Raw genomic sequence first — 13050 nt, 5'->3', positions numbered from 1 at the left:
AACCTTTTGTCTCTTTTGACTTAAGGCTGCCTGGAAATGTTTTTGGTAACAATATGTGTGTATATATATACATATATAATATGCACACATATACGTATGCACATATATCTTTAAATTATTAAAGCTTACATTGCCCTAAAACTTTTAGGAATATCTTTATACACACATACATACATACATACATACATACATACATAATACATATATGCATATGCATATAAATATCATGATATATAAAAGTACTTTAATAATTAATATATAAGAATATTTGTCATATCCAATCATTATATAAATTTACTAGAGATAAAGTTGTTTAAGATTATTACTAGATTTTTTCATATTGATTTAAATTTCCTTTTTTTCTTCCATTCACTAGTTGGGTTTTTTTGTTTTGTTTTGGTTTGGTTTGTTTTGTTTTAGCTAGTTATGTAGAAACTGATTTAGTATAAAATCAGAACTGGACTAAACAAGTCAAAAGTTCAATGGAATTTTACTAACTTGATTAATACAGACAGTTAAAACGCATAATTGAAGCCCCTGTGCAGATTACTTTAGACTGAGTAATCCAGTTTGACTGTCTGAACTGATTAAGTTAACCAGATAATTGCCACTTCTCCCCCTTCATTCTTGACTTTATAGACCACAGTTTAATTGTCTGAAGGCAGCTTTTTAAAATCTTAGCTGGATCATGCTGGCTAATAAGTTTTAAATGTCTCATTACTTAACATCCCCTTTTAATGCCATATTTGACTAGAAGAGTGTGTTGAGGTCAAGGGTTGATTGTGAGTGGGATTATTTATTATTATTTTGTTGGCTATTATGTCATGCCTCAATGTTCATGTCCCTGACATAAACTTGACCTCAGCTCCCTGGGTCCTCAGTTTTCCTCTCCTCCTCCCCTTCCTGACATTCAGATGCAGGCTACCCAGCTGTTTTCCTATCAGACTGCTGAGTGGTTCTATTTCAAATGACATCTTAGAGCAGCTGTTACCATGCCAGTCTACCTTGTCTTTGACACTTTCATGCCCTATACAAACATTGCATTGTTCCCTCTGTTACTTATTTGAACTAATAAAAAATGCAGGAGAGCAAGGCAACGCAATAAATCATTGAAGAACAATGGCGCACTCTAAGTATGGACTAAATTTCATCCCTTTTCCTATCACCTCCTTATCCATTTTTACACTTTTATTTCCCCTTCTCTACATTTGCTTTTCAAAATATTCAGACCTGAATTAGCTACCTTATCTCCCTGACACACACACACAAACACACACAAAACCTAGTAGCGGACAGTGTGATGCACTTACTATTAGTTTGATTACTTGACCTACACGTGGCAAATGAAGCTGCCAACAGTGCCAGGAAATTCATTTTTGTTTTTCAGAAATGTGATAGAATATATTTTCCCCCATGGTGTCATGGAGTGGAAAATGGAGAATGTTTTCCACTTGGTATCTCTAGAAGATACATTAGACTGTCCTATAAAGCTAGAGTGGTAGAATTATGTTCCATGATTTTTTAAAAATTGTACTGATGTGTATCAGATGCTGTGGAGCTACTCTCCTAACTCTTATTCACGCTGGTAGGTCAGATACCCAGAGCCCAGCTGCCCCCTTTCACTCTCAGAGTTCCAGGATTAATCCTGAAGGGTTGAGGAGAAGCGTCTTTTTTTAATGCTGTAGAGTTCAGGAAACCCCCCCACACACACACACACACACTTGTATGCTTCCCTCTGTGATTACCAATTGATACCAATTGGGCAAACAGTTTTCAGAAAGGGGATTTTACTAAAGCAGTAAAGTAAGAGAAGTCTGTATAAAACATTCCCCTAAAATTCTGACTCATTCTTCCACCAGTACCTACCAAGTCCAAGGAAAAGTGAACTCAAAGTGGCAAAGGGGTAACTCACAGTTCCTGGAAGTACTCTTGCTGGAGTCTTCAAGATGTTACCCTGCAAGTATGATGTAGTTCTAAGACTCTTTCTAGAGCCTTACATTTCACCAAAAAAAAAGTCCAGTTTTTCCTTCAAGATTCCACATTTCTGTTGATGTCACCACCAGCCTTCTAAGTATACAGATTCCCAATTCTGAATCGTCCTTTATCCTCTCTCTCAGTCAATCTTCATATTTAAACAATGACAAGTTTTGTTGTTTTTCAGTCATGTCTGACTCTTCATGACCTCAGTTGGGGTTTTCTTGGCAAAGATACTGGAGTGATTTGCCATTTCCTTCTCCAGCTCATTTTACAGATGAGGAAATTGAGGCAAACAGGGTTAAGTGAGTTGCCCAGGGTCACGCAGCTAGTAAGTATTCGAGGCCAGAAAATGAATCTAGGCTTGGCATTTTATCCACCGTGCCACCTAGCTACTTATTTGTCAATTCTATCTCCATGTAATCTGTTTCATCCTTCTTTCTTTCCACTTTAACAACCTCTATACTGGTTCAAACTTTCATCATTCCTTGCCCAAACTACTGCAATGGTCTCCTAATTGATCTCCATATTTTGAAATCTTTCTTCTCAAATCCATCCTCCACAAAGCTACCAAATTGATAGTGTCAAATAACAGATATAATCATGTCATTTTCCTGCTCCACTAAAAAATAAATATGAAATTGCTCACTGTTGCTTCTAAAATAAAATATAAAATCCTTAATTTGGTATTTAAGCCCCCCACCTGTAACCTAGACCCACATACCTTGCCCATCTTATTTCATATTACTTTCTTTCATGCACTCTCTCTTCCAGTCACATAGGCCTGCAAACTCTTTCCCATCCATGACATTGCATCTTCTTCTTATATGTCTTCATATAAGTGATCCCCCATGTCTCGAATGCACTCCTTTCTCAATTCTAATTCACAAAATCTCTAGTTTCTTTCAAGACACAGTTCAGGATATTACCTCCTACATGAGGCCTTTCTTGATTATCCATGTTATTAGAAATCTCTCTCATGAAATTACTTTGTATATAGTCTGATATACTTATCTATGTCTATGCTGTATCTTCTCAGTAGAATATAAGACCCTCCTCCTCCTCCTTCTCTCTCTCTCTGTCTCTCTCTCTCTCTCTCTCTCTCTCTCTCTCACACACACACACACACACACACACACACAAACCCCTTCAGTACATTAGACAACTTTTTAAGACTGTAAGTTGCAGAGAAGGTACTGACCTGCATTGGTAGAAGGAATTCCTTCAGTGGTAAGAGTTCCCTATGCCAATGAAATCACAAGTCCAGATGAATGCTGTGAAATTATAATCACCAAGTTGGCCTAAAAAAAAGAGAGAGATGTGAGGATGTACCTCCTTCCCTTCTTTATAAAAAATGGGGGAGGGGGGCTATGGATATGAAACTTTGCATATAATATAAGACTTGGCTGATATGTTGGTTAGTTACCGAACTGGTTTTTTTTTTCCCTCATTTTTTACTCTTTGGGAAATGTAGATCATGTAAAAATAAAATAAAATTAAAGATAATTGGTAATTTTGGAGAAAACAGTTCCAACTGAATGATGAAGTCACAAGCCAAATTGTAATTGTATGAGAACTGTTTGAGAAATGAGTGTGAAGTGGTAAGATAGAAAAAAAAAAACAGACAGCATTTTCTGGGACTTTAGCATTGATAGAGAGTAGAGAAATAATATTTTCAGGGGAAGGCAGATTGAATGAAAAGTTTTGTTTTATTTTAGTATGGGGGAGATCTGGGAATGTTTGTAAGCAGTATAGAAGAAGCTGGAGGAAACAAAAATAAAATAAAATTGGAAATAGAAATTAAAAATTAGAGCATGAGGGGGATGATCAAAGGAGCAATGTGCCTGAAAGGCATAGGATAAAGGAACCAACTAGAAGTAATAGTATTTATAAAGATAGTAGTCATCTCTTTCACTGAATCTAGAGCAAAAGAAGAAAAAGTGAATGAGAAGGTATTATTGGCATGAATTGATGGGAAAGAATGGAGGGAACTCTTTATAGGTGGCCTCAAGTTTTTCAGTTAAGTATTTGGCAGTGTCTTCCAGTTGTGATAGTCATATAAATGGGCATTTTCAAATGCCTCAGTGTAGTTAAGATCAGGGAACCTATTTCTATACCTATAATGGGGGGAGAGGAAGCATTTTAGAAAGCATAAGGATTTTTAATCAGTCTGAGAATACTTACAACTTGGTATAAAACAATTAATTTTACAGGATCTAGAAAGCCTTCAGAGCCAAGAAGCTAGAATGAAAAAGAGAAAGGAGCCTAAATAGCTTTTATCCAACCGTTACAAAAATATATATAAGATAACTGAATACAACTTCAAGGGTGAATACAGAATATGATAGGAATAACAAAGCAGCTGACTTGAAAAGAAAGGAAAAGGGACATTCGATTCACATTCTGAGCGCTTGTGGGAAGTCCACTGCAGGAAGATGAAAAATATTTAAGAAACTGCTGGAGAAGGTGCAACTGAAAACTTTCCCAGTTAAAACTAAACAAGGGGAGAGGGCAAAGCAGGCCACTGGGGTGAGGTGAGGAATGGGATATAAAACATTTGACATGCAGAAAGACTTTTCTTAAAAATATAATCAAATCTGGGCCAGGGGGCTTGGAGGTACCATATGTAAAAATAAGCAGAAGCAAGGTAAGAGATCTCAACTCTAAAAGTGAGAGTGGAGGAGTAAATGCCAAACCGCAAAAATATTTCAGCTGACAATAATGGGCTCCTGAAACCTACTCTCAAAAGAAAAAGGAAAAGGGGGAAAACCACTTTCCTGACAAAACACTAATGAGAAATTAAAGATGTGAGAGAAAGAACTGACATGAATAACAACTACAGATGATTGTCCCTTTCTTCAGAAGGCATGTTGAGAGATGAAGAGTTGGTGAACAGAGAGAAACTATTTCCTCTAGTAGCTTGGGAAGATGTTTTAAAGTGAGATGGTAGGAATTGAAATAGCAGCAGAAAGATTGGCAGCTAAAAGGCAAAATATGCACCAGGTCTTAATAATATATCATTATTTATTATTAAATTTACAGCATACTGTTCTTTTGTACCAAGGCCTTTTACAATAATAGGATCAAATAAAAGGATCAATAAAACAACCCCTTAAAACAATAAAGCAAACATATTCCACATGTTTTAGAGGAAATGAGGAAAAAATTACTTAAGATTTCAGTTTGTTTTGCTCTCTCATGCCAGGTCCTATTACCAAAAATTCAAAACATAAGTAAGCATTATTTTTCTAAAAGAGAAAGCAGGAACTAAAAGGTGTATGTCAGACAAGATGTATTTGCTATGTGGTAATTATCTGGTTAATGTGATAAGGAGATAACCTTGGTGACTTGACCCCACGAGATTTTCAACCTATGTTATCAGAATTGTTGAGCCATAAAATTAAACATATGATTATCAGGATTCCACATCACATTGTGCCTTATGGTTATAGCATGAGAACTGTAGCAAATAACACACAGTGGTTGTACTTCAGAAGTAATTTAACAAGGGCAAGGAGAGGGGATATGGCAAAGTGGTTAGAATGCTAGACAAAGAAGGAGAAAGATTTAATTTCGAATTTGGCCTTTGATGCTACCTGGTCAAGTAAACTTAATAAGACTCAGGCAACTTCCTAGAATTTATCTAGTAAGCTAGAGATAAGGTTGTGTCCCCACCTGGGGAGTTCCCTATAATATTTAAAAGTGACTGAAATTTCATTTCAGTGGCCTGTAAGAATTACTGTTAATTGAAAAATATCTTACTACCAATAAGTAAGTTTCTCTATTCAATACATAAATGTATTCAGTATCTACTCTTTTAAATGATATGAGCAGAGCAAAAGATGCATATAACATATGTTTGACCCATGGTCCCTACCCTAGAAGAGTTTAAATGCTTGTTGACCGATTGTAAATGTATGTCATGTCTCCCTCATCTGACCTCATGCCACTTTATATTTTTCTTATGTACTGTACACATATTTATCACACTTGTATGTTGTCATATTATACTTTTTACTTGTTATTATACTTATTCATGGCCATAAATATAGCTCTTACTATTTAGGAATAAGCTTCTTGAGGCCTGAGAAAGTTTCTGATATATTTTTATATTTTGCCCCAGAAGACAATAAGACATAGTGATTAGAGAAATTACTTCAAAGCCAGGAAGACCTGGGTTGAGGTCTAGCCTCCGATATGTGTGACTAGCTGTGTGGCTCTGGCTAAGTCTTTCAGTATTGTGGGCATTTCTCAAAGCTTAGTCTAAGAATAGATTAGATAGAAGATACTGACCTATGTTAGTAGAGGTAGGGTCCAACCAGGAGTTTCCTATATCAACACAATCACCAGTCTCACCCCTCTTCCTTTTTTTCCCCTAAGATTTAACACATAGTCAAACATAATGTTTGTCCGATGAAAGAACGCATGAGAAATATAAGAGCAATGAATTAAATGGTACTAGAGTGGACTGAAAGAGACAATATGGCATCCATAGGGACTTGTGTTCTATAAGAAGAGCTTAGATATTAAAAGAACATGACTTATTAAAGCCTTTTTGAGACTCAGCCACTTCACTAGTACTATGAATATGCTATTATAGGCCAGTAAGCAGGAGATTGGGGAAACAGTATGAATTATTCCTCAGAAGAGAATGCTGAAATCATCTTAAAATGAGTTCTGTTTCTGTGCGCTACTTTATAAATTGAGAATTTAGTTAAGTAACAGCATAATAAGTGGCTGCAGAGCTTCATCAGATGTATTGCTTGCTAAACTCCAATAATAGTAAGGAAGTATATAGCCAATTCTATTTGCCTGGTGAATAGATTTAGGGTCAAAAAAAGATTTCAGTGGGCATTTTGATGAAGCTTGTCATTTTACAGATGAGAAATGAAGTCCCCAAAAGATGAAGTGACCAGCCCAATATTACACAGATATTAAGAATTCACCTGTTCTTGAAGTGTTCATAAATAATAGACTTCTCAGTGTTTTTTGAGCCGTAAGTATCCATGAAATCATGAGAAGGTGAAGGATCAGGGAACCACTGTCTTTCCTGCTGACTCAGAACTAGAAAATTGTGACATCAATTCAATTCAATATCAACAAACATTTATTAAGTGTTAAATGTGTGTATGGCATTATGCCATGTGCTCTCATTATGTTGTTGTGACTTCCATGATGAACACATGCATGTCAAATCATCATTTCCTAATCCTTTCCATTGACTATGGCAGCAAACTGTTTAAAAAATCTTCACCTGAAAACCTTACTCCATTCTTATCCTCACAATTTCAGGGCTGCACATGGGGCATTAATCTGACACCACCCCTTTATTTGAAACTGCCAACAGTTATAGGTAAACCTCTATTATGTGACCTCTATTATATTATCTGTCCCCTTGGTATTGGACTAAAACAACCAGCCCACATCAGAGCTCATATCTGCCTACAAGATGATAATGACGATAGAATACCACTGTTCCCAAAGGAATCTCTGAACCAGGAAGTTGTCCAATTGCCAAATGCCATTTACTGCCAGTTAGTGTTGATGTATAATGTGGTTCTTTCTAGGAAAGATGAGACAAAGAGGAAAATGGCCCACTGTACTGGTCCAGTACAAACACCTGGTTAGACTTAGAATGATAAACATCATGACAGCTATGTTTTTGTACAGAGGTAATTAGAAGGAAATAATTTGAAACGAACTTAGAGAAGTTTAAATCAGAAACAGCTTTGGTGAGATAGATGCCTTTGCAGTGTTATCACATACTTACTTCTGACACCTAAAGTGCGGGTTTCCTGTTCGACGTTACTATCAGATGAAGAAATTGTCACACCGAGTGATTTTGCCTTAAAATTAGAAACCAAGGCAAGTATTTATGTCTCCCTCCCCTCCATTATGCATTCATTCCCAAAATACTCTTTAAAATAATTAGAAACAGTCAAGAAAGGACCCTGAAACACTATTAATAAAAGAAAAAGTTAACAATTAGGAGGGGTTTTTTTCTAATCATTTTCTTATTTCCTCTTTCTGGTGTATAGAAAGATTTTATTGAAGGCTTGAATATTGTAGAGCGGTGAACATATATGAGTTTTCACCTTATTATTGCAGTAAAAGATTGCTATTGTGGAACATGACATAGTTATTTGAGAATGCTCATTTGTGAGGCATTCAAAAGCTTTAGAATGTTAGTGCTAAGTGGGAATGACCTTAGATTTCATCTGGTCTAACCCTCTCATTTTCCAGATGAAAAAATCAAAGCCCAACGTTTTTCCAAACTCATATATTTGGTTAATTACATTGCTAACACAAGAACCAAGTTTAGGCCAGTTTTTTCTCTGTCACACCATATTCTTTCTGGTAATAGTATACATCTCTTTTATTGCAATAAATTCTTTCAAATTTGGAAGTTCTCTTTCAAAGTAATTAAAATAAATCCCACTACTGTAAGGTTGTGTGCTGAGTTCATAACAAAGGTTGTATGCCAGGCTTGTGTGCTAAACTCACAAAGATCAATCTAATCAGTCAAAACCATCTTTAATTAAGCTTTCATTTAGAAAGACAGTTTGATGCCATGGATAGAATACTAGATTTGAAGTCAGAGCAGCTGTATCCACAATCCTGGCTCTACATTACTTATTGCATGACTTATTTAATACCTTTAGGCCTTAGTTTCTTTATTTATGAAAAGAAGGCATTAGAATAGGTGACTTCTAAAGTCCTTTACACCTCTATAGCAATGATAAAATATTAAAAGGTGAGTAATCTAAGTCCAAAATTTCAGAATCTCTTATTTAATCTTTTTTTTTCAAACTTTCATTTTTTTGTTTTTGTTTTTGTTTTTTGGTTTAGGCAGTGGGGTTAAGTGACTTGCCCAGGGTCACACAGCTATTGAGTATTATGTGTCTGAGGCCAAATTTGAACTCAGGTCTTCCTGAATTCAGGGCCAGTACTCTGTACACTGTGCCACCTAGCTGCCCCAAAAGTGGAGATATGCATGGACCGGGAATCGAACCCGGGCCTCCTACGTGGCAGGCAAGAATTCTACAACTGAACCACCTATGCAGACTTATTTAATCTTATATAAGAGAGGCAACATGGCAGCATGTTATGGTAGATGGAGGAGTGGCCTTGGAGACAGAAAGGCTTGGGTTCAAGTCCAGGCTCTGATACACACTGTGTGTGAGACCATAGGCAAGTCACTTGATTTCTGTCCCCCTCCCCAGATTAGAAAGCATTTAAAAATACAACATACTCAAAAATTAAGGAATATACAACAATTATACTGATTATTTTGCTACGTGATTTTTGAAAGTTTTGCTCCAGCTTCAAAGGAGAGCTTCACATACAGCTATGCACGTCAGAGACTGTACCAAAGCTCAGTATCTGGTGCACCATTAAGCTGTCCTTAAAATGAAACAAAACTCTATTGGAAAATTGATGCCTACCTTCCATAGAGAGAAAATTGTGAACTGTCTCAAATATCTTAGAACCCTCCCACCCCTACCCCGCCATGGGCAAGAAACTTAATCCTGTTTGCCTCAGTTTCTTCAACTATAAAATGAGCTGGAGAAGGAAATCTTTGCCAAGAAAACCCCAGACGGGATCATGAAGAGTAAGACATGACTGGAAAACAACTAACTAAAACAACGTAAGCCAAGTTATAATTTATACTTAACCCTTAGTGCAAAAAAAATTGATTATAACTTTTTATTGTCATTTTGAAATCATATAATATTTATTATAATTATATATACATATATAACAAACGTATTTAGATAGATAGATAGATAGATAGATAGATAGATAGATAGATAGATAGATAGATAGTAGTGTTTGAAAGTTCTACCAGTAGAACACAAGCTCTGACAGGTTCTACTACACTGGAAACATTTTGAGCATGGTTCCAATGAGAAATTGTGCCCATCATCCAAAGCCCAGCCAAACTAAATATAAATAAGCACGTAACCAGCAGGTCACTAGGTGATGAATTCTTTAGATATGGTAACTCATCAAAGAAATAGCTCTCTGTATTATGCAAGGCCCCTTCTTATTCTGTGGTGATGCTGGCAGAATGGCAGAATGTGAGTGTGAAGGAGAAAGGGTACCATGAATCATGCAAATTTTTCAAAATTTTAATCTAGAAAGAAGAGTTTACATATTTCTACTCTAAATGTGTATTTTCCCCTTATCTAATGTTTAATAAGTTACCATGATTTTAGAGAAACTGAACCATATCAATATTGACATTCTTGTTACAAATTAATCCAGAGGACACAAGAAAGTTACAATTAAGTGGAAGGATAACTTACAGGTTGTCCTTGGAGAGGTAAATTAAGGTGTTGGTAGAAACAGTTTCACGATGCCCTCAAAGGCAACAGGAAATATTATTTCATGGAGAATTTACCCTGTACTCTCTTGCCTCTCAATGCTCAGAATGAGTTTGAGTAATGATAATACCATGATGATAACTACTCGTCCTGCGTCAATAACTTTTTAAGAGAACGAAGTTAGAAAAATTATAATCTTCAATACTTTAATAAAAAAGGGGGAACTGAACAGGATGGTGAACAATATGGGAAAATATGATTCTGAATCGTAAAAACAGGAAAAATTATTTAGACACCTCTTATCTAAGTATTGTGAGTACCTTCTTCAAGAAGAAAGTTGGGAGGTGATGTACGTGGGGAGCAATGAATATCACCCCCCTCTCCAATGAAATTGATTATATCATAACATGAAAAGACAACTCTACCAATATGGGTGTCATTCGACCTAATCATGTCTATGTGCCATCAGATTATCAATTTACTATGGCAAGTGTCAAAATTGATACCAAATTAAGAGGAAAAATAAAGATGAGAAAGCATTTCACAAAATTATAACAGCTTCAATCTAACCTACTTAAAGGAAAAATGGTTGGAAAAATGAGAAATAGATAAAGGAAATTCTGCAGTGTTTTCAATAATTTCAAGCTAGTCTTTAGATACCATTTCAATAATTTCAAGCTAGTCCTTAGACACCATTTCTCATCTTTCAAGAACTGATGTTGTCATTCATCAAATAGTGGATAGATTATTTGATCTGGAGTCACCTATAAAATGGGGACAATAATAACATCTACCTCCCAGGTTGTTGTTGGGGTAAAATGAGATAACATTTGTAAAGCACTTTGTACATCTTAGAGTGCTATTTACATGCTAGCTATTATATGATTGAAAAAGTAAGTGAACTACTTATGTAGCAAGAGCAAGGTCTAATAGATGGATAATTCATGAAATCCATGAACTATTAAAAGTCCTAGAAGGCATCCATCACATTATGTAAATTCTCTAGGGAGATTTTGAGAGAGGATATGGACAAGAATTGTACATATTGAGAAGATGTGGTTGGGATACAATCTGAAAAAAGCATCAAGTAATACAAAGATCCTTTCCAATGAGCCAGAAATGCAGGTTGGATGTGACATCAATAAGATCAGAAAGCCACTGAAGTATTAAAACATAAATGTGTCAGAGCACACCATGGAACTAAGTTAAAAGCAGCTAAGGAAAGCAATTTATTCTAATAGAGAAATGCCATGCTGGGGTGGACTCATCAAAACATCTCACATTGTTTTGGTAGATTTGGTGTTCATTAAATACCTAAATATGTTTGGCCCAAGTCATTTCCCTTCAATTCCCTTAATATACCCATGTGGATTTCCAGAGAAATGTGAACCGTATGTTTCTGATTTTTTTATACTTAACTCATCAACATGTTTGTTAAGAATGGTTTGATGCCCAAAAAGCCTACTGAATATTTGCTTCAGAATCTTGCTTTCAAAGTCAGTAAACAACTGGAATTTAAAACCAGAATACTGGAGGCTTCATTTTGAACTCAAACCCCCTACAGTGTGAATGAGTTCTGACTGCATTTGAACACCTCCTTCCAATTTTGCAACTCTGAGGAATTATTTTGATAATTCACTGTATTTCTTGTCACTTTTGTTTCATATCACAGAGTAGCTTTTGATAATATAAAATTTAAGAGTTAGGCACAGAGGGGGCCACACTAGCTTTGTTTGTTTGTCTAAGTCTAAGGCAATGCTGATACTTCCATATCCTGTTAGACCAAATACTTCTGAAGGGAATCTTTTTTCTCAGATATCTATTCCAATGGTAACTGAGAATTAATCCATATGACAATATGATACAACCTCTTTACTATAGAAAGGTACGAAGACATGCAGTGGAGAAGGCTTGAGTGAGGGTGGGGAGGAAGGAAGGAAGAAAAGAAGGAAGGAAGGGAAAGAAAAAAGGCTAGGGGGAGAAAAAGAATATGGTACAATGAAGTCAAAAGCATGCAGGGCTTGTAGTCAAAAGAACTGAGTTTAAATCCTGACTCTAACACTCACTTGATAGGTCACTTAACCTTTATGGGTCTTATTTTCATCATCTGTTAAAAAAAAAATGAGGCAGTGGATTGGGTGATCTCTAAAGATGCTTTCAGCTCTAAGTCTATGGTTCTATGACCCTGAAAAAGAAGACATAGAGAGATCAGTATTCTGCTTTGTTCCCTCTGCTGTTTAACTGACCTAGTATAGAATTATCCATTTTAATGACTGTTTTCATTAAACTAATTATTTAATTATTTCCCAGTCCAATGCTGTCATCTTTTATAAGGTCATGTGCATTATCTTTACACCCACTTGAGAAAGCATACACTTTGCTCCTGTAACTGAGGATTTCATGAAATATGTAATTCTAACATTTTGGACATGCTTTAGTTTTTTTCTGCCATTAGTCCATCCTCTCAACAGAGCTTTATTTTTCTTATTAAAATGGCTGACGTTTTTTCTTCCAGAAATTAGCAGCCACACCTTCTGTTCCTTCTTCTCCTTCACGGACTCTCCTCCAACAGTTGACAAATTCTAGCTCCCTTGTGGTTTGTAGTTATAAAGACATTTAACAATGTGTAATACATTGATAGAAATAATCTGATTATGTGCTATCTACATTCCCTACCCTCACAATCACTCTCCTTTTTTTTTTCCTGAGGACTTGTCTGAAAATAGAATCTTTTTTATGGCTGATATTT

The 13050-nt window shown here is 35.9% G+C and overlaps 1 non-coding gene across 1 annotated transcript; it reads right to left on the bottom strand.

Annotated features, from left to right (window-relative positions):
- Positions 1-8965: 8965 nt before the first annotated feature.
- On the bottom strand, positions 8966-9036 carry TRNAG-GCC (transfer RNA glycine (anticodon GCC)). Its single transcript has one exon. It is a non-coding gene; the product is annotated as a tRNA-Gly (tRNA).
- Between the last annotated feature and the right edge of the window lie 4014 nt (positions 9037-13050).

This window comes from Phascolarctos cinereus, unplaced genomic scaffold (genome assembly GCF_003287225.1).
Source record: "Phascolarctos cinereus isolate Bilbo 61053 unplaced genomic scaffold, phaCin_HiC Scaffold_5;HRSCAF=322, whole genome shotgun sequence".
Taxonomy (NCBI): domain Eukaryota; kingdom Metazoa; phylum Chordata; class Mammalia; order Diprotodontia; family Phascolarctidae; genus Phascolarctos; species Phascolarctos cinereus.
Note: the sequence above shows the minus strand (reverse complement) of the source record. Positions and strands in the feature narration are given on the sequence as shown.